Raw genomic sequence first — 27,777 nt, 5'->3', positions numbered from 1 at the left:
TGCCCACTGAACTTAGACACAAAGACAAAGTGATCACATTCAAGAGTGCTCTCAAAACTCATTTATTTCTACTGCAAGAATAAACTTAAAGACCTAATAATGTTTCCTACCTTAAATATTCTCAGCTTTTTGTTTTTATGTTTTCTAATTTCATGGTGTTTGTGTTTGTAATCATATCATTATATATGTTTTTTTATCTTGTAGGTGTTGTCTAATGTTATGAAGCGCTTAGAGCTTCTAAAGATTAGGCGCTGTACAAAGTCCTCATTATTATTATTATTATTAAAAGAATGTACAAGAGATATGGATTATATACGAAAAATAATTAAACCCATAGATTTGTTTTTGTGCATATGGTAGCATATTTTTCAATTCCGTTAAACAATGCACGTCTCTGAAGTTCATACAAAAACAACAGTATATTGCAGTAGACGGTACAAGAGAAACAACTCTTTCTCAAATCGGTTTTGTAAGCAGTTTTTGATTCCCTTGCTTGAAATCCAACCTAATTATAGCGATCAAGGAATTTATCAGATAAACATTTACTTTGCCAACGACAAAAAGTACAAGTTTATCCGTGCGTCTGTCACCGTACACACTCGATTTATTTTAAATGTTCTTGCAAATGACCAGTCTACTAAAACTGATTGTTGTCAGACTTGTCAGATACATTAATTTTTGGGGTGTGGGGGTGTGGAAGGAATATTGCGAGTTGTTTTGTTTTCAACGAGGGCACAGGTCATGTATATCAGTTTTGCTGGTACTAAGGTCCTGTACATAACGGACATCATCGCACAGTGGACAGTTGTATTTTAATTAAGTTGTTAGTAGGAATGTCTATCTATCTATCTATCTATCTATCTATCTATCCCAAAGACTTTTAAAAAAATGGTACTAACAGCTGCCGCGCTTGGCGCTCAGCATTAGGAGGTTAGTGTTAGGACTGGTCGGCCTGGTGTCAGGATAATGTGACTGGGTGGGACATCATGCTACATGTCTGCGGCATGATGTCCCAGTGCTAAACATCACTTTAAACTGCCACACTGCAGTCATCGTCAGGTAAGTTACTGCAAAGTGAACCACCTAAAGTACGACATTGTAATGTTAGCTATATCAGGTAAGTTAACTTATTGTATTGATAACTATGTCAGGTAAGTTAGTGTAAGGCGAACTCTGTCAGGTAAGTCACTGTAATGCGACCTATGTCAGGTAGGATATTGTCACGAATTTGTCTTAAAATACGCACGAACATAATAGGATATATCCACAGTATGCACTGTGTGTGTGTCTGTGTGTGTGTGTGTGTGTGTGTGATCGAATACGTAGTTGCAAGATTGGTATTTAGGACAAATTACAGCTGGATTATATACTAATAAAGTGACCAGTCACTGCAAAAAGGAAATAATTTTCAATACAGCATGAACATTATAAAGTGACATCATGAAGAGAAAAAATACCAAACTAAACGTCCGTATATTCTAACAGGAATGTGAAAAAGGCATACTTTTTTATACATATTGTCACGAAGTTATAGAGTTCACTTTAGCTTGAACTCAGCAACGCCCATTATTTTTTTATATATAAAACTTCTAAACGTGGCACCGTGGTATTGGGAAGCCTTTTACCTGTACATTGTAATAAAATAGAAGCAAAACTACAAACACAGACTTTTATCACATCAAATTTGAGATTTCCACCTTTGATTTATTATTTTTAAACTCCCATGTGTCAAAACACACATATTTGCGATAACCAGATTGCCCGGTTGATAATGGCCTCAACGTCCTATTATTATAGACTTCAAATACAATGTCATGTACATCCATCCCAGTAGGCAGTGACCGAATCGAGCTATTGACAAGGAAGTGGGAACACAGTTTTGACGAATGATATCAGTATGAAAACAGTCGAAAAACTGGTACGGAAGTGAAGAGACTTTGTGGTGTGATTCTTACCTGGTTATTAGACGGAGTTTACCTGTTAAGTCTGATTCTCTGTTCTGTATCAGACTAACAAACGGACACCTGAACAAATAGATTAGACTACATATTAAGGAACGGCTTAAACGGTAAGTCTGTTGCCATGGTTTGTGCGTCGTTGATGTTGTATGCAGTGATATTTTTGCTTGATTCGGAGATTTTGTGAAGAAGGAGACATTCAAACTAGTCAGAAGATGCTTGTTTTCAATAATAAATCTTACAGGTGGAGAGATGGATTAAAGGGGCACATCACACTGCTAATTAAGACCACCTTTTCATATCAGTCCGCTTTCTTTCCTGTCTGTCAGTCTTGTTTTTCTGTTTTTATGGCTGTTTGTGATTGGTGGGTTATTACCCAGTGCATTGGTACTATTTTGGATGGACGGAAGGGTTTCTTTTTGTTTCCTTCCCTATGTCAAACTTTCTCATCTTTCACAATTAAATATTCTCATACAGATAGCCATCATCCAACCTTTTTCACGCTGACTGTCGTGTCATTAAGATGTTTTAACTTGGGTGTGTGTCACACTATAGGATAAGGCTACATTCAGAGGACAGTTCGTCTGAGTGGTTAGAACGTCCGCCTCGGATGTGGGAGGTCGAGAGTTTGAACCCCGACCAAGTCATACCAAAGACTTATTTAAAAAATGATACTGGCAGCTGCTTCGCTTTGCGCTCAACATTAAGAGGTTACTGTTAGGACTGGTCGGCCTGGTGTCAGGATAATGTGTATGGGTGGGACATGATGTCACATGAATGCGGCAAGATGCCACAGTGCTAGACATCACTATAAACCGTCATACTGCGGACATCATAGCGATATGACTGAAACATTGTTAGAGCTACATTAAAAATCCAAATCACGCACACACAGACACACACACACACACACACATACACACACGCACGCACACACATAGACACACACACACAGAGAATAGTTAAATGGAGAGTATGGTGTCACTAACTGGGGACTTCATCTCTAGCTGCTCAGCTATTATATTTCCGTACCAACCATATCAATTTGCTTGTAAAGTGAGGTTTTAATTACGTTTTTATTTTATCATAGAAACCCAGTTTTTCTCGGGGGGGGGGGGGGCTTGCTGACCTAGTTGGCTACAGCGCTGGCCTTTACCGATCGCTGCCATCTCACCCCTGTCCGATCACTGCTTTCTCACCCCTGTCCGATCACTGCCCTGCCATCTCACACCTGTCCGAGTGGGTTCGAGTGTCGGCCTCGGTCAATGTGGGTATGTAAGAAAGTTTGTCAGTAGCTTGTTGTGGGTCGTTGGTCATAACAGGGGTTTTCCCAGGATCTTCTTCCAGAAGTTATACTGGCTGCCTTGTATAGCCTATTGTGTGTAGAAACATGGCGTTAAGTCACGAAGAACAGCTTTTCTCATACCGTATTCATACGATTGAAATAACACTTAGAACGATATAGTTTTGGAACTGTTTGAGAGTTTTCTCTGTCTTGAATTAGTTTTATTATTTGACTATTTTTTGCATGAAATTTAAGTGAAAAATAGCAAAATAAATGCTGGAAAATAAACACGGAAGCCAACCATGTGTTTCATTGTTCAGCTTTATGTCACAGGGTCAGCTGAATAACCCATTTTACAAAAGTGACATAAACACATCTTTAAGGGACAATCACAACAATTTAAAGGACAGACACAAATTACGAATTGACAGAAACAAAACTTTAAGGGACAAACACAACAATTTAAAGGACAGACACAAATTACGAATTGACAGAAACAAAACTTTAAGGGACAAACACAACAATTTAAATGACATACACATATTACGAAAGGGACAGAAATACATCTTTAAAGGACAAACACAACAATTTAAAGGACATACACAAATTACGAAAGGGACAGAAACACATCTTTAAAGGACAAACACAACAATTTAAAGGACATACACAAATTACGAAAGGGACAGAAACACATCTTTAAAGGACAAACACAACAATTTAAAGGACATACACAAATTACGAAAGGGACAGAAACACATCTTTAAGGGACAAACACTACAATTTAAAGGACAGACATAAATTACGAAAGGGACAGAAACACATCTTTAAGGGACAAACACAACAATTTAAAGGACAGACACAAATTACGAAAGGGACAGAAACACATCTTTAAGGGACAAACACAACAATTTAAAGGACAGACAAATTACGAAGTGACCGACACAAAAGCTGGAGAAAGAAATTTCCTTTATAAAGGATAAGTGGTCACAAAAATTGTTGCTACACACAACCTGCAAGCACTCTTTAAGAACTACACCCAAGGACAATTAAAGTAACATTTATATCAGCTATGTAAGAACCTTAATAATGGTTTTTTTTTTTTTTTGGTTTGTTTGGTTGCTTTACGGCACACTAACAAATGCAGGTTATTTAGTGACGAGGCAATCAGAGTAAAGTGCCTTGCCCATGGACACACCACGGTAACTGACTCAGGCTGGTTTAATGATAGGATTCGAACCCGCACCTTGTCGGTCGTGAGTCCGGCATAAAAACCAGAAAGCCATCGCCGCTCTATCATATTGCTTGTATAATTTCAGAACACACATGTGTATAAGTGTAATATGCATAAGAAACCGACTGAGATATGAAAATCAGCAACTGGATTCGGACAAGGAAGTAATGAAACAAGCTAAATGTCATTTCATCAGCTTTACAAAAGGTATTTGTCGCCAAGAATAAATTGTCGGGTGTCAGTGAATCTCGATCAACCTTGTTTACTAACTTGGGTTTTTATGTACATTATATTTTCTAGGTCAGGAATACCTCCAAAAATTATTCATATGTTTGTTGCCCACATATTGATACGCATCTATGACAATCGTGGGATACCCACAATTGTATCTGCGCAAAGTTCTGGATGCCGTCTAGGAGCACGGAATCTCACTGAATCCTACAAGAGTCCAAAACGGGGTTGAGTGGGAAAACTGAATCCCACGTGGGTCCAAAACGGGGTTGAGTGGGAAAACTGAATCTTACAAGGGTCCAAAACGGGGTTGAGTGGGAAAACTGAATCCTACAAGGGTCCAAAACGGGGTTGAGTGGAAAAACTGAATCCTACAAGGGTCCAAAACGGGGTTGAGTGGGAAAACTGAATCCTACAAGGGTCCAAAACGGGGTTGAGTGGAAAAACTGAATCCTACAAGGGTCCAAAACGGGGTTGAGTGGAAAAACTGAATCCTACAAGGGTCCAAAACGGGGTTGAGTGGGAAAACTGAATCCTACAAGGGTCCAAAACGGGGTTGAGTGGGAAAACTGAATCTTACAAGGGTCCAAAAGGGGGCTGAGTGGGAAAACTGAATCTTACAAGGGTCCAAAACCGGGTTGAGTGGGAAAACTGAATCCTACAAGGGTCCAAAACGGGGTTGAATGGGAAAACTGAATCTTACAAGGGTCCGAAACGGGTTTGTCTTGCATCGTCCATATGAAATATGTTGGGGTGGTTATGTTTGAGGAACTTTAATTTTCTGTATATTCGTTAGGTTCTATAAGCTTGAAAAATAACTCCGTCAAGAAACGTTGTTATCCGTACATAAGTTACAGAACCTAAGTTAAAATAGCAGAGGTCAATACTAATTTATTTTAAAAAAATTAATGCATAAGATTATATTTCTTGCTGAAAGCGAGGATGTTGTATGGGATGGCAATATTGGACAGCGAAGTTGTTGTGTGGGATGGCAATATTGGACAGTGACGCTGTTGTGTGGGATTGCAATATTGGACAGCGCGATTGCGTGGGATTGCACTGTTAGACAGTGAGGCTGCTGTGTGGGATTTCAATATTGGACAGCGAGCTTGTTGTGTGCAATTGCATTATTGGACAGCGAGGTTGTTGTGTGAAATTCTAATATTGGATTTTGCACGAGCCCAATAGGTTCACATAGAGGGCCGATCTATAATTCTTTGATTTCAACGTTTTTTTAATTTTTTGTTGAATGTTCAAAAGCCATTTAGACCAGCATAATTTTATAGTGATACTGAAGTAGAATAAAATCAGTACTAACATCCATACTTTGAATATATTGCGTGTCGTATAGTGTTGTGTATATTTAATTTGCATTATTTGTTATCTGTTTTTTATTTTTTAATTTAATTATATGCCATTGGTGGTGTGACATTATATGTTGTACTGGACCTTTTTCAAAGTCTAGTTCATTTTCTACTTGACCTGAATCATTGATATTTTTAAAAGTTATGTCAACAAGTAATACATAGCTAAAATATTCTCTACGTGTATAAATTAGTTATTAAGATTATCATCGTTGACAGAGTCAGGGACATTGTGTTTGCTACATTTATATTCTAATTATAACTATATTGTAAACATAATGAACCTTCCAGAAAGTTATTTTCCATTAGGTAATATTTTTTTTTAGGAAATGTTAATTGTGACCTGGGGGTCTTGTAGCTTAGTATATAATCTTGTTTTTCTGGAAATTATTCATTCGTGCTTTAAGGTCAGTTATAATATTGTTGTGTCCAGCAATTTATTTGGGCTGGAATTTATTTATTCAAATTGTTTAATTCAAGTGATCCTTTTCAGGAAATATAAAGTACTCAGAAATAACATTCTAGGAAACAGAGACCTGAGTTATAGCAAAACTTCAAATAAGGATATGTTCTATGATTGTATTATTGTGATCCAACAAAAGACTGTTGGCACATCACCACCACACGGGCCACCACATGCACACCAACACTTCCAGCGTTGGATTTAATTTTGATTTCTAATAAAGTTTTTCAGAACATTAATCATTAGGAATTGTGTCTGTAATTCTGATTATTTGGGATTTAATTCGTAATACCGTAAGTTCCTTTTTTACATATTCACTTATATACTAGAGAAATAAATTATGTATTGAACTTTTCAAAACTTCTTGCTTGTCACTCTTTTACAATACTTGTTGAAAGACCATAGAGTCGTAGTAATAGTTATACTCAAGTTAAAGAGACTGTGTACAAGCATCCATGCCACGTGTTTTATAGTGATATTCAAGTTGAAATTACTCTATATTTAAATCCATACTTTGAATATACCACGTGATTCTTGGTGGATATAAACTAACCCTAACCCATACTTATCTGAATACTCTGCCTTAAAAAATACTAATCTAACAAAATTAAATCACGGTTCTTGTATGTTTATATGTATTAATCGTTTCATCTGAAAGAAATTCTTTTATGGCGGTTGTAACAGATGTGTATACCTACTAGGGACGTAACCACAGGAATGTGTCACTGATAAAACAAACTGCGTCAGTCGTTTCATTCCGTTGCTGTACCTGTGTTTATTTGTGCACACGCGTTGACCACTGTTGCTAAAATTTTCCTATTATGACCGTTCTTCATTATTATTTTTTAAATTCCTTTTTATGCGTGCTGGGAGGATGCCATGGTAGATTATTATTAGTGTTATTTATATTTCATTTTTATTATGTGTTAGCTTTTGTCCATGATTGTGTGTTATGTCTACCTATATTGTGTGGTTGACATTGGTCAGTAATATAGTAAAGGGCTTACTTGACTAATGTCTTGTCATTTTGTAAACAACTTATTACATAGCTAATATTTGCCCATGATTTTAGATTATACATTTAGAGCATTATTAATTAGAGATAAACATGTTTACGTATGTTGAGACTGAGGCCAAGTTTTTTTTCTTCAGAAATAAATAATATTCCAAAATCAAGCTGTTTACCAATACGATGGAAAAACGGCCATCATTCTGGATTTGTTATTATGTCTTAGCTTTTTATATGAATGTTGTTTACTTAAAAATTGCTACATTAACATTCGAAGTCGAATTAGTCTTATTACTGTGCTCAGTTGAATATGAGAACATTTATTTATTTAAATTATTCACTGGCATTACAAATTGCTCATCATTAATTTCGGACTAAATCACTGTTTTGGGATTATTGTGAGTCCATTCAAGAACATATTGGATTATATCATTATGATATATCAAGATTATTGGCGAATAAGTATATTCCAGGTTATTAACACCTCAGCACATTCATAATTGGAATTCATTCGGAACACCACTGGAATTCATTCGGAATACTCAATATTTTGGATTTTTAATATAACTTTAGGATTATTTGGAATTTAATTCACAGTTCTTTTTAAATTTCACGTTGTATTCTGCGGAAATAAATTATTAATTGAATTTTATAAAACATGTTGGTTTTCGCTCTTTTAAGTTATTTAGTTTAAGACCAAACAGTCGTAACAGTAGCTATATTAGGCAAGATTGTTTGTTCCAGGAGTATGCAACCGGTCACTTTAAATATAAACTACGACATCAGAGATACGTACAACCGGTCACTTTAAATATAAACTACGATATCAGAGATACGTAATTTAGGTAGTTTGAATAAACAATAAGACTGTTGGCACATCACCACTAAATAGGTCACTACAGGACGTAGCTGAAGGGATACACAAAACTGATTTATCACTTCCTCTCTTTCTAATGATGTATTTGAAAAGCTTTGACAGTATTGTATTTACAGTCTACTGTCACACTTAATATTTATTATACATCTCAGATTATTAATAGCCTCCGATTCAACAACTGCTTGATCGAGATACATCGTGTCGAATTTTATAACTGAATTGTAAACATAGATTACACTGGACAACAAATTTTTACAAAAGTCATGTTACTGAAATAAAATTAGTCAATTCTTATCAATTTTTATGTGCTGAACACGAATATGACAGTCAAATTGCAAAATTGGCTCTAGTTTTTTTGTAATCTGCAAGAAATTAATGTTTACATAACGAAATGCATTCCAATAGTAAAAGGTCAACTGTAATAGCCTACCTATAAAAAATCAAGTCATTGACTACATCTTAGATTTCTTCGCCTGTCTCTTGTACAGCTGTTCGGGAGCATCTCTGAGGAGTGTCCAGCAGTAGTCAGCCAGCATTGTAGTGGACCATTTTCCCTGGTATCTTTGTTCCATTGTTGCGATATCTTGATGAAAACGTTCGCCGTGTTCATCACTAACAATACCACAGTTGCTAGGAAAGAAATCCAAATGGGAATGAAGGAAGTGAATCTTTAGAGACATATTGCAGCCAAGTTTCTTATACTTCATCAACATGTCTTCTACTAGTTCCTTATAGTTTTCTGCCCTAACATTTCCGAGGAAGTTTGTAGAAACTAGGCGAAAAGCATTCCATGCTTGTTTCGCGTCACCTTCCAGCAAGTTGTTGAACCGGTCATCTTTGAAAAGCTCTCGAATCTGAGGACCCACAAAAACTCCCTCTTTAATCTTTGCTTCGCTGAGTCGAGGGAATTTTTCATGCAGGTATCGGAATGCTGGCAAAGTCCGGTCAATGGCTTTCACGAAGTTCTTCATCAAACCTAGTTTGATGTGAAGGGGTGGTAGCAAGATTTTCTGAGCCTCAACCAGAGCTGGGTGTTGGATATTCTTCTCTCCAATGGCTACATTCTGCCTGTGAGTCCATTCCTTCCTCATGTAGTGCATTTCCCTTGCTCGGCTATCCCACTCGCATAAGAAACACATGTATTTTGTATATCCTTGCTGCAGTCCCATTAAAAGGGCAACTACCTTCAAATCACCACAGAGGTGCCAGCTGTACTTGTTATACTCAATGGAATTCAGTAGCTGCCTTAAGTTATCGTATGTCTCTTTCATGTGGACAGCATACGATACTGGAATAGATGGAAGAATGTTTCCATTGTGCAAAAGCACAGCCTTGAGACTCAGTTTCGAAGAGTCCACAAATAGTCTCCATTCTTGTGGGTCATGAGTGATTTTTAAAGCATTCATGAGGCCCTCAATATCGGAACAGAATATCAGATTACTTTCCTTTCTGAAGAAAGGCTCCAATTGCTGGTGGCGCTTTCGATATGCAGTAATTGTGACATCTTCTTCTAGAAGATTCCATTGTTGGAGTCTTGATCCTAGCAATTCTGCCTTGTTCTTTGATAAGTCCAAATCACGAATCAGGTCATTTAGTTCTTCCTGTGTTATTCTGTGTGGGGTTGATGATGCACCACAGTGAAAATCTGGATCACTGCATGCTGATGGACCAGGAGAAGAACAGGTCGACTCACCTTTGTCTTCGTCAGATGAATCAAGAGAATATTCTGCTGGAGGTTCTGGAATAGGAAGTCCCTCACCATGTGGAACTGGTCTCAATGCAGACGGAATGTTTGGGTAGACTATTCTCGACTTCTTTCGCTTCGTTATTCCGCCGGAAAGAGGAGGAACCAAGCAGAAGTAACAGTCATTTAGGTGGTTGCTTGGCTCTCTCCACACCATTGGGACTGCATACGGCATTGATGACCTTTTGCAATTCAACCACTGTGAAAGCTGTGTTGTACATGTAGCACAGCATATATGCGGAGCCCAAGGCTTGTCTTGGTCACCAACCTTGCATCCGAAGTAAAGATGATATGCCTTCTTCACTTGAGAATTGATACTTTTCTTCTGGTTGGCAAATGTCACTTCCCCACAAATATAGCAAAAATTGTCCGCGGTATTAACACACTTTCGAGGCATTACTGTTCTTTATTGTACGTAAATGGATAAAATAATAAGTTTTATGTAACAGTAGCTTGAACTGTCTCGCACAACGTCTAAAATATTTTAAATGCTGAACCTATCTGATTGGGCTTTATATAGTACACTGCTTACGTCAGCTTCAGCAGCCGCCTGGCATTAGTATAATAGGCCTACACATGTATAGTACACTGCTGACGTCAACTTACTTCAGCAGCCGCATGGCATTAGTATTGCATTGCATCAGAAAATGATGCAATCAACTGTGGATGATGTGAGCATGATGGTATTATGCAATGTTACATCATTATTCCGGATGTTGCTGTAGTCCTACTGGAGAAATTTACACAGTGAAACATAGAAAATGAGGTATATGAATATCTTCAAAACGAGAGCCAATACAAATTTTTCACGGTTATATTCGTGTTCGGCACACCAAAATACTACAGATTAGGGCCTTTTCAAGTCAGTAATGATTTCACTGTTGACCAGTGTTACTGACTAGATATTAGCATTTGCGTCAAAATGAAGCAGAAGGAATTTATCTCACAGTCCTATATATGTATGATGATGTTTTTTTCGGTGTAAACCAACAACGGGGATTATCTGTGACTTTCATCACACGACCTTTTATCGGGATCGTAGTGCACATAATCTGCACTGTTCTACAGTAATCACGATAAACATTAATTGCAACTCATTTGCATCCTATGCTTTGCAGTGGTTGAAGTTATATGTCCATCAAACATAACGATTTTTACTGATCTACCTTTCTACAGGTACAAAGTGTATAGTCCTGTGTAGACCAACAGTGGGTGGGGGTAATACATCTTTCTTATTTTCCAACGGAGGACTATATCGTCACTTTTTGTCTGTTTTCGTTTAATTTTGGACATGGAAGTGAACTTTATTTTTAATTTTCACATTTGTATCATTGCTCGCGCTATCATCAGTTCACAGTTAATGACGCTTTGCATTGCCGGGTTTCTGCCACTGTTTATGAATGATCATAACGCATTTCATTTTTAAAGCCTCATTTCTTTCTGACAAAATACTGATCATTGGGTGGAATATTCCCATACATCATTAATCTTTAATTTTTGGTATGCTATTAAGTCATGTATATCCATTAAAACCAACCAACCCACCAACCGAACAACCAACCAAAAAATCAACAATCAACCGAACAAACAACCCGTGTGTCCTTTTTACAATGACTATGAATCATACCAGTTGTTTACCAAATATTATTAGAGTTGGTAAAAAAAATGATTTAAAAAGTAAGATAAAATTAATGAATGCATGCATGCATGAATGAATGAATGAATGAATGAATGAATGAATGAATGAATGGATGAATGAATGAATGAATTTCCTTGTGTCGGCTGTAAAAGGCACGTTGAGATAACTGAAGCGGTTGATGCAATCTGAATATGTATCAGGGAGTGAATATGAGTCAAATGAATGAACTAAATTTAAACACACAATGGCGATCTGGCGTGAGAGATACGCGCCCATTTCGACTCCTGTCTGATTCAAATCATATTTCCACGGTCTTACATGAAGAACTGACAGAGACCGCTTTGACGTCATGTACTGGGAACCTATGTTATCACCATAATCGCTAATTTTATCAGCCAGTCAAATGAAGTCTTATATCGTCGTGTTTGGAGACTGAGCAGTGAGGCAGAAGAACAATAACGTGTGCCTAACGATTTGATTCACTTTCAGAGTTTCGAAAGCTGCATTTCCATTGGTTAATTCAAAGGTCACTATAATATGGCCCATAAGCGGTCGCTGTCTGATCTTCACACAGGAGAATGGTGATCTGACCTGAATAAGTCTGATGTGGACACTTGAGCCAACCTAGGATTGGGTGAACAAAGCAGCACTCGTTTTTCACAAGGTTTTTAAATACCACCATAACTGAAGAAACATACTAATATAATGCATATGTACATTCTACGTTCCTTGTAAGTTGCAAAATATGCATATCTGTGAAATACACATGAACAAAATGGACAAGGAGCATCATCGACTTGTGATAATGTGCTATATAAACAATGAATAGCGACTTGCTGTAATATCCAGTATAAACAATGAAATTTCGGTAGCGTACTAACGGGGTGGGGGAACGGCGCAGTTGCTTTAACTTACGCAAATCTCCAGCTAATAATAGAAATATCAGTTACGTCATGACATTTTTCCTTTATACATGAAACGAAAAAAGTTAAATAAGTACACCATTTAAAGGTAAAATTAAATGACAGAGATATAATCCTTTTATAAATTATGTTTAGCCTTTGATATTAATTAGCACGTTGATACTGATTGAGTTTACTCAATTCTGACATTGGTAGATCCTAAACTTTTCCGAATTATTAATAAATTTCAAGGCATTTCCAATGTATATGCATACTTCACTCAGCCATTTTCTGATGTCTACGTTCTTGATATACATGACAGGCCCAGTTATAACTAGACTTTTCAGTTGCTGGGTCTTGATACACATGACCGTCTCAGTTATAACTAGACTTTATAGTTGTTGGGTCTTGATATACATGACCGTCCCAGTTATAATCGTGATGAAGAGTGCACCAAAGTCATGTGAACTTGATCCAATTCCAACATCACTGCTGCTTGAGTGCTTAGATCCAGTATTGCCTTCACTAACTGATGTTATTAATACCTCTCTCTCATCTGGGGAATTCCCATCATTTTTCAAAAGTCTGCTGAAGAAATCAACACTAGACCATAACGATTTAAAGAACTACAGCCAGTTTCTAAACTCCCATTCATTTCAAAAATCTTAGAAAAGGTTGTTCTATCCCAGCTTGTATCTCATCTAAATTCAAATAGTCTTTTTAGCAATGTACAATCTGCATATCGCCCTTGCAACAGTACTGAAACTACTCTTCTAAAAGTAGTTAATGACATTCTCTCTGCGTTGGATAGCGGAAAGATTACAGTCCTCACCCTCCTGGATTTGTCTGCAGCATTTGACACAATAGACCATGATATATTACTTCACCGTCTCCAGCAGGTATTTGGCATTCATGATACAGCCTCACTGTGATTCAAGTCCTACTTGGTCAACAGGACACAAATTCTATCTGCAAATAGAATACACTCCAGCCCAGTCGATCTATGTTGTGGTGTTCCACAGGGATCTGTTCTTGGACCTGTTCTCTTCATTCTGTACACTCAGTGGCTCTCAAGTGTCATAGATAATCATCCAGTGTCTCACCAATTGTACGCTGATGACACCCAACTATACAAATCTAGCCACCCAACTGAAGTTGATGCTACCATCCAAGGTGTAGAGAGGTACATTTCTGATGTGAAATCATGGATGACTTGTAACAAGCTGCATTTGAATGATGATAAAACTGAGGCCATTCTGATTACAACACAAAGACTATCTCATTCACATCCTTTACCTCAAACAATAAATATCAGCAACGCCAACATTAAATTCATACAATCAGTACGAAACCTAGGTATTACTCTGGACAGTACTCTCACATTGCACCAACATGTCATGAACATATGCAAGGCTGCATATCTTGAGCTAAGACGCATCAGCTCAATTCGCAAATATCTTTCAGTTGATGCCTCTAAAACACTTGTGTGTTCATTAGTACTTTCAGGACTGGATTATTGTAACTCAATTATGTATGGTTCATCTCAATATCTACTCAAGAAACTTCAAAACGTTCAAAACACAACTGCTGGGATCATACTTAGAGTACCACGATAAGAGCACACCTCCCCGCTGCTCTGTACCCTACACTGGCTATCCACTCAATCCAGAATCAAACACAAAATTTGTTCTCTGTTCTACATTTCACTGTCGGACTCCAGTCCAACATACCTATCTGACCTCACCCATGTGTACACACCAGCAAGATACTTAACGCTCCTCTTCTGACAATCGCATACTCATTATTCCCACTATGAAAACAAAGTCATATGGACAGCTTTCTTTTGCATACCAGGGCTCAGCAACATGGAATGAATTTGCCCACTGAACTTAGACACAATGACACAGTGATCACATTCAAGAGGGCTCTCAAAACTCTCTTATTTCGACTGCAAGAACAAACTTAAAGACCTAATAATGTTTCCTACCTGAAATATTCTCAGCATGTTTTTTTTTTTTATATATTTTTAATGTTTTTCTAATTTCATGTTTTTTTGTTTTTGTAATAATAATATTATGTTTCTTATCTTATAGGTGTTGTCTAATGTTGTAAAGCGCTTAGAGCTTCTAAAAATTAGGCGCTGTACAAAGTCCTCATTATTATTATTATTATAACTAGACTTTTCAGTTGCTGTGTCTTGATGTACATGACCGTCCCAGTAATAACTAGACTTTACAGTTGCTGGGTCTTGATATAAATGACAGGCCCAGATAAAACTAGGCTTTTCAGTTGCTGGGTCTTGATATACATGACCGTCCAATTTATAACTAGACTTTACAGTTGCTGTGTCTTGATGTACATGACCGTCCCAGTTATAATTAGACTTTACAGTTGCTGGGTCTTGATATAAATGACAGGCCCAGATAAAACTAGACTTTTCAGTTGCTGGGTCTTGATATACATGACCGTCCCAGTTATAACTAGACTTTTCAGTTGCTGGGTCTTGATACACATGACCGTCCCAGTTATAACTAGACTTAATAGTTGTTGGGTCTTGATATACATGACCGTCCCAGTTATAACTAGACTTTTTAGTTGCTGGATCTTAATACACATGTCCGTCCCAGTTATAACTAGACTTTTCAGTTGCTTGGTCTTGATATACATGTCTGGCCCAGTTATAAGTAGACTTTACAGTTGCTGGGTCTTGATACACATGACAGGCCCAGCTAAAAGTAGACCTTTTAGTTGCTGGGTCTTGATATACATGACAGGCCCAGTTATAACGAGACTTTTCAGTTGCTGGGTCTTGATATACATGACAGGCCCAGATAAAACTAGACCTTTTAGTTGCTGGGTCTTGATATACATGACAGGCCCAGTTATAACTAGACTTTTTAGTTGCTGGATCTTGATACACATGGCCGTCCCAGTTATAACTAAACTTTACAGTTGCTGGGTCTTGATATACATGACAGGCCCAGCTAAAACTTGACTTTACAGTTGCTAATCTGTCGAACTTCACAATAATTTATTTCCACGTAGGAATATTCAGCAAAAACAAACAAAAAACAAACTGGAAACAAACTTTAAAGCGCCATTTTCTTACTCTAAGGCTTTCTTATCTGATTCTTTGTTATTACTTTTGGTTTTTAATTCGATCGCATGGAGGTGATTGCTTGCTAATAGAGGAATAAGCAAAACTTAAAACCTTCTTGGTTAAGGAATGAGGCTACTTACCAGTTTTAATAGATACATTTATGTACAGTGAGAAAATATACAATAATAAAAGTGAAAGTTCGATATGCCACTTATCGATTGTACGAATTGGTCAGCCCAGATTGTGTCGAACATTGCAATAGCTCAGTTAAGCCATCTGAGATCAGTTAAGGTATATGAGATCAGTTAAGGCATATGAGATCAGTTAAGGTATATGAGATCAATTTAAGCCATATGAGATCAATGTAAGCCATTTCAGATCAGTTAAGGTATATGCAGGCAAGTTTGATGCTGTATATATGTCTCTTTAATGTTTTTTGGTGTTTACCAGAGATGCAAACAATAGTTTCGTTTGGTTGGACTAAGGCCCCGTTTTAATTATTGGTGTGCATTAGAGACACACAACGAAATTTCAGGCTTACTTAGGCTAAACCCACTTTAAAATGTTGTACCAAGCAATCTTTGCTAATCTAGTTTGGATAAGCACGCTTTACAGTAATGTACCAAGTACTCTTGGTTAATTAATTTAGGTGGCGCTCTATAGTTTCGTATTTTGCATAGGGGTTAGAATTTTTTTATAAAAATTCCCCAGCTTTCCTCACTGGTTATACTGGATATTTAAATAAAGACCTTATATATCTTAGGTATAGTTCAAAGAACCTTTAATTTCCTTTATTTTTGTGTATTATTGATGGGTGTAATATGGGTTATAGAGTATACAGCTTGGCCTTACTCAAGATGTGCACCTTTCAAAAAAATGCTTGCTCCACTTCAGAGGTAAACTGTATTAGAAAAGAACCGATAACTTTTTTACATTTTATATATTCGGTAATTCGTTCATTGCACTTTCAGAAGCTGGAATTGTCTAGTTTGGCAAAATTAATTTCCCCTATTTTAATAGCTGCTACGGATAGTGTTCTTTATACTAATTCAGACTGATTTGTTTAGCACTAGGGAGCGGTCATTTTAGTTTGCCGTTTGCTAAGATCATTTACAACTTCCACAAGTACAGTATACAAAGACATTTCAGCCACAGTTCATGAAAGTAACATTCAGAAGCTAGTATTGTCTAGCTGGGCAAAATTCATTCTCCCCATTTTAATAGGTGCTAAAGATAGTGTTCTTTAGACTAATTCAGGCTGATTTTTGTTAGCACAAGGGAGCAGTTATTTTAGTTAGCATTCTGTTTAGCCTTAGATCATGTACAATTTCCATAAGTACACTATTCAAAGAAATTTCAGCCACATTGCATCAAAGTAGCATAGAGGCATGCCAACATTCTCTCTACTGTGCATGTTTTAAATTTAGTTGGATAGTTTTTGTTAGGCAAAGAGAGTACATCATTGTGCTACCAACTTTACACCAATTCAATAACACACTAGAATATATGAAAACTGAGTTTCAGCCCGGTTTTAATACCATGTGGCATTGCAAAGCTACTGTTTTATTGACTAATTAAACTGTATATCTGGTTGGTCAAAAATGTGTATAATACTGCATTTTGATTGGCTAAAATCCACCCAGTCTGAAGTTCAACAAATCTTGGTTATTCAAGAGACGATGGCTGAGACTTATTCAGACATGCGGGTCTACTGCAGTCAGTATTTATCTTTATTAGGTGCATCAGAGACACACAACAGTGTTTTTGTTTTGAAAGGTACTTCAGGAGCTCTAACACCAACTACAGGTAGTCCTTCCAACACGCACAGCTTCTGCCCCACATTCAAACCCACTGACACTGCACTTATCCCTGCTTTTGGTTTCAAATTACTTTGCAAAACTACGCTTCATTTGGATATTTAATTTGATATTTGATTGGTGAAGATGGGCCGATAAGCTAAAATCTTCACGATTTGATTGCTGACGACGGGCAGATAAGCTAAAGTCTTCACGATTTGATTGGTTAAGATGGGCGGATAAGCTAAAGTTTTCACGATTTGATTGGTTAAGATGGGCCGATAAGCTAAAATCTTTACAATCTGATTGGTTACTATTATGGAACAGTTTCAATCCCTTTTGCCATTCACAAAAAAAGACAATATACCTTTCCATAATTTGTTGTACTGACCGCCCATACTTATTTACATAAAACGATACTTTCTAATGCGTATACCAAGTGAACATGTATTGTGTCTGTGTGTACATGCAGTGGTTGTAGGTGTATGCATTTTGTCTGTGTGTATATGCAGTGGTTGTAGGTGTATGCATTGTGTCTGTGTGTATATGCATTGGTTTTAGGTGTATGTATTGTGTCTGTGTGTATATGCAGTGGTTTTAGGTGTATGTATTGTGTCTGTGTGTATATGCAGTGGTTTTAGGTGTATGCATTGTGTCTGTGTGTATATGAAGTTGTTTTAGGTGTATGCATTGTGCAGAATATAGCCAATGGGCCCTCCCTTATGTTGTAAGCAGTGACTAATGGAGACAGTAGCTGAGGTAGCACAGTTGTTAACTCGCGATCGAAATGGTGCTGGTTCGAATCCTACTATCGGATCAACTAGAATCGGCTATAGCGGTGTATTCTTGAACAAGTCACTGTTCTCCAATTGAAATAATCTACTTATATTGCTGTGCCGTAAAAGATCATGACACCAAACCGATCACAGTTATTATAACCCTAAACCAAACCAATCAAAGCTGTTATAACCCTAAACCAAACCAATCACAGCTATTATAACCCTAATCCAAACCAATCAAAGCTATGAAAGCCCTAAACCAAACCAGTCAAACCTATTATAACCCTAAACCAAACCAATCACAGCTGTTATAACCCTAAACCAAACCAATCAAAGCTATTATAACCCTAATCCAAACCAATCAAAGCTGTTATAACCCTAAACTAAACCAATCACAGCTGTTATAACCCTAAACCAAACCAATCACAGCTGTTATAACCCTAATCCAAACCAATCACAGCTGTTATAACCCTAAATCAAACCAATCACAGCTATTATAACCCTAAACCAAACCAATCACAGCTGTTATAACCCTAAACCAAACCAATCACAGCTGTTATAACCCTAAACCAAATCAATCACAGCTAGTATAACCCTAACCCAAACCAATCAAAGCTATTAAAGCCCTAAACCAAACCAATTAAACCTAGTATAACCCTAACCCAAACTAATCAAAGCTATTATAACCCGAAACCAAACCAATCCAAGCTGTTACATTACGCTGCTTTGAAGATAACAATCTAATATAAGAAAATCATGGCTTCTTTTATCTCATGCGCATCAAATATTTAGTCCGAAAGAGACATTTTTCACTGCGGCTGGAATATGGGAATAACAAGAATCGAGAATTGTATTCCCAGTATTAGTAATTTAATTGGGATTTAAGACAGCAGTCCCAGACTGGGGTTAAAGCTTTTTATCTCCCCTCCACCAATATGAATTCGACCTTGCTTCACACCCCAGTGAACGTACGAGGATTACAAGCACGGAATCGCTCGACTTTGCGAACTGGGATTGGTGGACTCCTGCGTTATAATCAGGCGGACGCGTGTGCGAAAATCCACAGGAAATAATCGTGGGTTGGTAGCTGTAGTACGATTAGCTCGCAGACTGACAGACGTACACAGGCCATAACATATATGATCCACGGTTCGAGAATTGTATTAGGATATTACTAAATGCCATTAGGTAACATATAATTTTATGAAAGAATTCAAGTCTGCGGCTAATGAGGGAATTATCGAGACCCATGGTGTGTTTGTAACGTCAAGTGCTTGATACTGAATCGTCAAGGAGGCCTAACAGATGGAATATTATTTTTCAAAGACGCGTTCAGAGCTTCTTAATACATTAACCAGGTTAGGAATTTAGTTGGAGGGAGAGCGACGGAGACTCGTTAAAGAATAAAATAAAATGCCAGAAGTCATTGTAAGATAACTGTAAATCGTTGAAGTTGACCAAGGCATCTCGTGAAGACAAAGACATGACTAGTGAAGACAGTGTATACAGCGAAACGTTCAGTGTAAAGACATCAAAAATATTGAAACGACCAGCGAAGACAACGAAGATCGCCACAATATGAAAAATTCATTCAGCATTAATAATCAGACGGCATCCACCAACACCGAGCTTGAGAAAAAAAATACCCCCACAAAATAAATAGACCACGATGCAGAAGAAGGACAGCTGGACTTACGTGAAGATTACCAACACGTGCTCAACAATGAACAACCATAGACCATAGCTGACACGTATACGCGAGAGCGTTACAAGTCGTTTACCATTTCTGGATACAGAAGTACAAAGAATGGCCGTGCCTAGTAGCTTCTTGGAAAACGACTAAACTGGGACCTAACATGATCGTTTGGAATAGGGAAGATGAGCCTGATAGCAGAGCCTGATGTAACATTATACATTACCTCTATCAGAAAGCACCGTATAATTCATGGCCTAAAATGATATACTCTCCTCTGGATTATGCTTGACTTATTTCCAATACCAAATCATGTACGCCGATTATTTATGTACATCGATAATGTTATGTAGCCTACTTGCACGAGACACCAATATTTTTTTTTAACCTAAATACATTAGACACCGATTATTTTATGTAATCTATATACACGAGACACCGATTATTTTATGTAACCCATATACACCAGACACCGATTCTTTTATTTATATACAGCAGACACCGATTATTTTATTTATATACAGCAGACATCGATTATTTTATGTATCCTATATACACGAGAACCGATTATTTTATGTAACCCATATACATAAGACACCGATTATTTTATTTATATACAGCAGACACCGATTATTTTATGTATCCTATATACATCAGACACCGATTATTTTATTTATATACAGCAGACACCGATTATTTTATGTATCCTATATACACCAGACACCGATTATTTTATTTATATACACCAGACACCGATTATTTTATGTAACCCATATACATAAGACACCGATTATTTTATTTATATACACCAGACACCGATTATTTTATGTATGCTATATACACCAGACACCGATTATTTTATGTATCCTATATACATCAGACACCGATTATTTTATGTATCCTATATACACCAGACACCGATTATTTTATTTATATACACCAGACACCGATTATTTTATGTATCCTATATACACCTGACACCGATTATTTTATGTATCCTATATACATCAGACACCGATTATTTTATGTATCCTATATACACCAAACACCGATTATTTTATTTGTATACACCAGACACCGATTATTTTATGTATCCTATATACACCAGACACCGATTATTTTATTTATATACACCAGACACCGATTATTTTATGTATCCTATATACACCAGACACCGATTATTTTATGTATCCTATACATGCTGTCACGACTCTATGGTCTTAAACAGATTAACAGAAAAGAGCTTAAACCAGCAAGTTATGTTAAATTCAACATATAATTTATTTCCCTTGGAAAAGAAAATGAAAAATGTAAAAACAACTTACGGTATTGCGAATTAAATCCCAAATAATCCTAGAATTTCTAACACAAGTCCTAAAGATTAAAATTTTGAATAAGCATCAGTGGTATTCCAAATTAAATCCGACACGGGGAGTGTTGCTGTGCTTGTGATGGCCTTTGTCGTAGTGATGTGCCAACAGTCTTTTGTTGAATCACAATAATAATTTTGAAGAATATTTCCTTTCCTTATTTGAATTTCAATATAAATCCAAGTCTCTGTTTCTAAAATTGTTAATTTTTTAGCACTTTGACGAATGACTTGAACTAAATAATTTGAATAAATAAATTCCAGCCCAAATGAAATACTGGATGCATCAATAATACAGTTGATTCTGCTCAGATCTTACAGCAGGAATGAATAATTTGCAAATCAACAAGATTATATAGTTCTCTACTTGACCTCGGGTCACAATTAGCATTTTATAAAAGAAAACGTATTACCTAATAGAAAATTTTGTTCTGGAAGATTCCAAGTGTTTACAAGATAAAATCTTAGTTATATTTAGAAGGTCTGTTACTAAAATTATATGTAAAATGGATTTAAACAACAGGTAGACCCGGCAGGTCATGGAGAGTTTCCAATGTTCTGGGCTTGGATTGAGATAAACATGTTGTTTACAAAAGCAAAAGCAATGATTCATTTCAGGTAGAAAATGAACTTGACATTAGACAAGTTCAAGTCCAAAATAAAATTATTCATAGCATATAATGAATAAAAAACAAGTAAACAATGCAAATTAAATAAACATAACAATACGAGACACCAGTTATTTTGTACGTATACACGAGACCCCATTAGTTTATGTGTCCCATATACAAGCGACACCGATTATTTATGTATTCTACGCATGTGAGACACTGATTATCTTCTCTACTAATGATGCCATCATGGCACAGCGTGCATCTGAATAGAGCATTAAATATGGTAATACGTGTATCTGTACGACTTGTGCCATAGCGTGCATCGCAGCAGAATATTAAATATGATAGTACGTGTATCTGTGATACTCGTACCATGGTGTGCATCTCAGCAGAGTATTAAATATGATAGCACGTGTATCTCTGACACTCGTACCATGGTGTGCATTTGAACTGAGTATTAAATATAATAGTACGTGTATCTGTGTTATTCGTACCATGGTGTGCATTTGAACAAAGTTTTAAATATGATAGTACGTGTATATGTATTACTCGTACGATAGTGTGCATTTGAATAGAGTATTCAATATGGTTGTACGTGTATCTGCGTTACTCGTGCCATGGTGTGCATCTGAATATAGTATTCAATATGGAAGTACATGTATCTGTATGACTCGTGCCCTGGTGTACATCTGCATAGAGTATTCAGTATGGTAGTACGTGTATCTGTATGACTCGTACCATGGTGTGCATCTGCATAGGGTATTCAATATGGTTGTACATGTATCTGTGTTATTCGTACCAAGGTGTACATAAGAATGGAGAATGGCAGTAGTACGAGTATGTATATAGTCGTGCTAATCAATCTAATGGTTTCCATTTTACAACGTGTACGACAATATGCTATCCGTGACAAACTGATAAATATCATTTTTGTCTGCTAATTGTAAGTATGATTTTTGTTTTATCGCATGTATGTCAACTTCCTTTTCCACAAACTCTGAGTCATATCGTTCTCAAGAAGTTGTGTACTGAATATTTCTGTTGCTCGAAACAAAGAATGTCAAACTTTCTTTATAAAGATAATAATACAAGAATGAATCAATGAATGACTCGTTCCATTGTTTCCTGTCGGTTGCTCTTTGTATTGTCTGGTATGAATGAACTAATAGCAGGCATCATACTGTGATTGAATGTATGAGTAACCGAATCTCAACATCCGTCGAAGATGGGTGGGGAGGGGGGAGGGGTTGGTGGGGGACTATGAGGGTGGCGTGACTATGGGTGGTGGTGATGGAGATAAAGACACGTTATGTGATTATCTAGACATTTGAATTAAGTGAAGATTAAAAACACCAATAGAGTTGTTCAGCTTTTAACAGGCATTGTAACGACCATTCTGTTTGGAGATGCTTACGTGTTCTTTACAATTACAAAATGTGCATGGATGTCAAACACATGGTATCAAAAGAACAACGACTATATAACATATGTATCTCTTCCAGAATTGCGATAAAAGACGCGTTTGACTGTTCTTTATCCTATCTCTCTCTCTCTTTATATATATATATATATATATATATATATATATATATATATATATATATATATATATATATATATATAATGCGGCAGCATATAAGGGTTTGTTATTTCTTGTAAAATCACATTTCATGTGCATTATGTGGTGGCAGATCTGGGTCAATGCAGCCTGCAAATGGATTAAAGGCAATTATACACGGTAGTTATAAGCCGGAATCTTCCTCGTTTCAGTCGTATTTTACTTGTATAGATAACCAGCTAAAGTCACTAATTGTAATTACTATGATAACTATTACTATGATACGGAAGAAAAAATTTGAAAATATACATTTATCACGGTGGACATGAGTGATTAAAGTATAATCCATTCTGTAACGTTGGATTTGCATTTTTGGATTTTTTAAATGTAGCTTTTACAATTTTTCAGTCATATCGCTACAATGTCTGCAATTTGGTAGTTTATAGTGATGTCTAGCACTGTGGTATCATGCTGCAGACATTTAGCATCATGTCCCACACATTCACATTATCCTGACACCAGGCCGACCAGTCCTAACACTAACCTCTTATTGCTGAGCGCCTAGTGAGTCAGCTGTTAGTGTCATTTTTATAAGTCTTTGGTATGACTCCTCCGGGGCTCGAACCTGCGACCTTACGCATCCGAGGCGGACTCTCTAACCAATATAGACAGGAGCGGTCCCATTATGAAACGTATTCCTAACCTGGCATTGACTTTTTCAACTGTTGATTCTGTTTGAAAATTTGAACATAAAGTGAATGCAATAAAACGAATAACTGTGTATCCAAGAGTATCGCGCTTTTTTATTTTACTAAGAACTGTGTTTGAAACTAGATGGAAGAGTGAACAAGTAAAATTGCCTATATAACGAGCCGGCAGATAAGGGTCTATGTTATTTGTTGTGACAAACTGCACAGAGCCAGATCTGCATGCATATTATGCGGCGGCAGATCTGGGTCTATGCAGCCTGCATTTGAATCTGTCTTAAAGGTGATTATATACGGTAGTTATAAGCCGGAATCTTTCTCATTTCAGACATATTTCACTTGTATTGTTTCATCAGGCAAGAACCCTGAACAATAACTTAAATACTTCTTCAAAAGTAATTTTGTGCGGTGGTCTGATTTAAAAGTTAACATACTATATGACACAATGAAAACAGTATAAAGTGCCGAAGGACATGGTATGTAGTACCAGTAAAGTATAAATTCTGAACCAACCCTTCACCATTAGAGAGGGGAGTTTGGGTTCAAAGGTCACAAGAAACCGGACACGTCCACCCATCCCCACACCACCCCGGTTGGACCGGCTCCCGACTTTTTGGAACTCATGCTAAAAATCCATTTTGAGAAATGGGACGATATGTATAAAGCTTAGGTCATACCCCAGGCATTTTTTAAGCCTTGCGAAGATAGACTATGAGTCGGAGCCAAATCGAATACTTTATTTCTAATTTTGCTGTTGAATATACTGCCTTTAATAACGGCATGTAGATGTACCCAGGCATTGGCGAGGTGGCGTAATGTTGAATGGCACAGAACCGAAACCAAAAGAACACGACTGGGATGTCGGTATTCAGGTGGCTAGGTGCTGACCATTAGAGTTATATGCCAGATTTATATGCCGCTCTGATATACACCAGCAGCACTTGCACAAATAGAATGTCCACCGCGTGTTTTTTGTGCCTCAGCCGATGCTAATAATAGTTGGCCTCATTGTTGGGGAGCAATTCTTGCGCGAACGGCTACTGATGAAAGCCGGGCAGTCGAAAGGAAAATACTAACCGTGGTACTGATGGTACAATCACAGAAGGCTGCGTAAAAATAGAACTCTTGGGCACCACATATTTTGTCCATCTAAACCGCATAGTTGCATGCTTGTGGCGCGTATGGAAAAAGTAATGTGACAGAAAACTGGCGTTCCGTTGTTTGTTTGTTGTTGTTTTTTATTCTTTGGTTTCAGCGTTTTTATGGACATCAGGCAGATTAGGCTGATTCCGAAGCCCCAGAAAACATATTTTTATCCTTCTCGTCCGCTTCGGCTTCCGCGGACATTCAGCTCGTTTTTTTTTTACTACCAAGATAATGCATTGTGCCACGTAGTTTCTTAAGGCTGTATATTTATAAACTTAAATTCTGCCTTGGGTATGGCATTGTCGCTCATCGTCATAGATATGCAGCGAGAGATTATGTTAAGCTTTGTTTTCGCTAAAATGTGGATTTCATCATGCTTTTTGGCTTTCATGGCTAGTCTCTGGCTGAGCCACATAAATCAGCCCGCACCCCAAAGCGGTAATCTCAAGAGCAACCTCGAAAAGACAAAAAGCCAATGTCCGCGATAAAGATGTTCACAGACACATCCGTGGGTATGTTGTCAAACGATCCATTGATGTGACAGCACGACTGTATGATTTGTTGCCTACGGTGGGTGTTTTTTTTTTGGGTATCTGTCGTGTCGTGTAGGTGGGACTCTTCGACCCTGTCCCGGTAAAGGTCATCGATCTCGATGCTGAACAATGGGCTGTCTGTGTCGTGTAAAGAAAGTTTGTCTTGCTACCGTAGCGCACGTTTATCTTGGTAACATAAAAGCTGTATATCAACAGATTGCAGAGCTATAGGACCAACATCCTCGTGTAGATTTGGCGGTTGAGGATTGCCTTCGTGCAGTGGGCATAAGTGCTGCATAAGATCTTTCGAAACTTAAATTCTGGTGGACAGTCAGGCGACGCAGTTTGTCTTTCTCACCTTCTGGCATCACCGGGTCCATCCGAATTCGCTTTGAACGGTTTATTCGAAGACAGAGTTTTTCATTAGCTTGAAAAAGACTTTCTCATAATCAGTCTTCACCCAGGCTCTAAGGTCCGTGTTGAAACTGGATGTACATTGCCATTCACTGTCTATGGTTGAACTTCAGTATCAGCTGTACCTTGACGCACATCTCAAGGCCATTGCAGAGCTGCATGATTCGGTAATGTACTACACAGCGCTTTCATTTCTCGCAGACTGGGAACTAGCCTTGTGCACTCAGTGAACTTTCCTCCCAAGTTCATTAACTAAAGTACGCTGATAGTCACTTAGCCAACTCACATCGCCTCTGGGACAAGCGAGTAGTCACGATGCTTATAAATATAATTGATGTCTACTTTGAGAATGTAGCGTTTTGGTGAGTACTCCGTGGTCACTTAAGGTTGGCAGGCTCTGCATCACTGCCCAGCCATAAACAAGTTCATTATTTAGGTAGGTTACCAGGTCACCTTTTTGGTAGCTGCATGGTCCAGACATTTCAGGTTTTTGGTTTTAGCGTGGCGTCGTCTTGCAATTGAAATCCCGCCACGGATGCCGTTCGCCATAAAAATAGATGTATGTCGACAGCCTTCTAAAGCTTGAGCGTTCCCTCTTTCTTTCTTAGGATTGCATTCCAGTTCATTCTGGGTGCTTGGTGCGTTGAGGTAATTTGCTGTGTAGATTGCGTTGTATCTAAGCGAGATGTTTCGGAATGCCTCAAGCACGTCCGCCAGGAAAGTACATATGAGCACTGCACCCGGCATACTCGAGGCGCGTGGCTCTGTAGCGTAAATTAGTACTTCAACACTCCTAGAGCGAGTGTTTCGCACCTCACAGTGTTGTCGAAGATGGGTAGTAGATATATAAGTGATGGATAGTGGACAGCTACGTGGTGGATAATAGATAACTAGGTAATGATATGCAAATATTATGAGGGTGTTTGTAATGACGAAGATTAGGATACGGTGGGGATATTAGACAAGATAAAGATTTAAACTTTGTAAGAGGGATGATAGGTTGGTAAGAGGAGATAAATAAATCAGCTTTGTTATGAAGGAAAACAAAATGTGGCAATTATTTCATTTAGAGCACAGACAAATTCCCATTTTGCCTGCCGCCAAATTCTAACCCCTTGCATTTCCCACCGATATAGAACCATACTCCTTATCTAAAACGTATGTCGTCATACGGAATTCCTGCCAGTGAGTTGACGGTTGCCTCAAGCTGCATCGTTAAAAACCTATACCTTTGAAAATTGAGGCCTAAAGTAATCTTGTACGCTGTTTAGCAAGGTCTTTCATACGGCTGTTCATTTAAAGGGCAGAAAAACTAACATTTTCCAGGTTGACAAAATTTAAACCATTTTGTATCTATCCAACATA

At 37.5% G+C, this 27,777-nt stretch overlaps 1 protein-coding gene across 6 annotated transcripts in view; it reads left to right on the top strand.

Annotated features, from left to right (window-relative positions):
• The first annotated feature begins 946 nt into the window (after positions 1–946).
• The window catches only part of LOC149804175 (uncharacterized), a 68,945-nt gene continuing 42,114 nt past the window's right edge, over positions 947–27,777 (top strand). For 5 of the 6 annotated variants that reach the window (XR_016420325.1, XR_016420324.1, XM_089954153.1 and 2 more), the window contains exon 1: positions 1,842–2,068. The gene's annotated coding sequence lies outside the window, so the exon portion shown is untranslated. Of the gene's footprint in view, positions 1,060–1,841; positions 2,069–27,777 lie in introns of those variants that run through there. The other variant, XM_089954158.1, reaches the window with a different exon arrangement.

Source organism: Sinohyriopsis cumingii, chromosome 3, assembly GCF_028554795.1.
Source record: "Sinohyriopsis cumingii isolate HCF-2022 chromosome 3, ASM2855479v2, whole genome shotgun sequence".
Classification (NCBI taxonomy): Eukaryota; Metazoa; Mollusca; class Bivalvia; order Unionida; family Unionidae; genus Sinohyriopsis; species Sinohyriopsis cumingii.
This window is presented reverse-complemented; position numbering and strand designations above follow the sequence as displayed.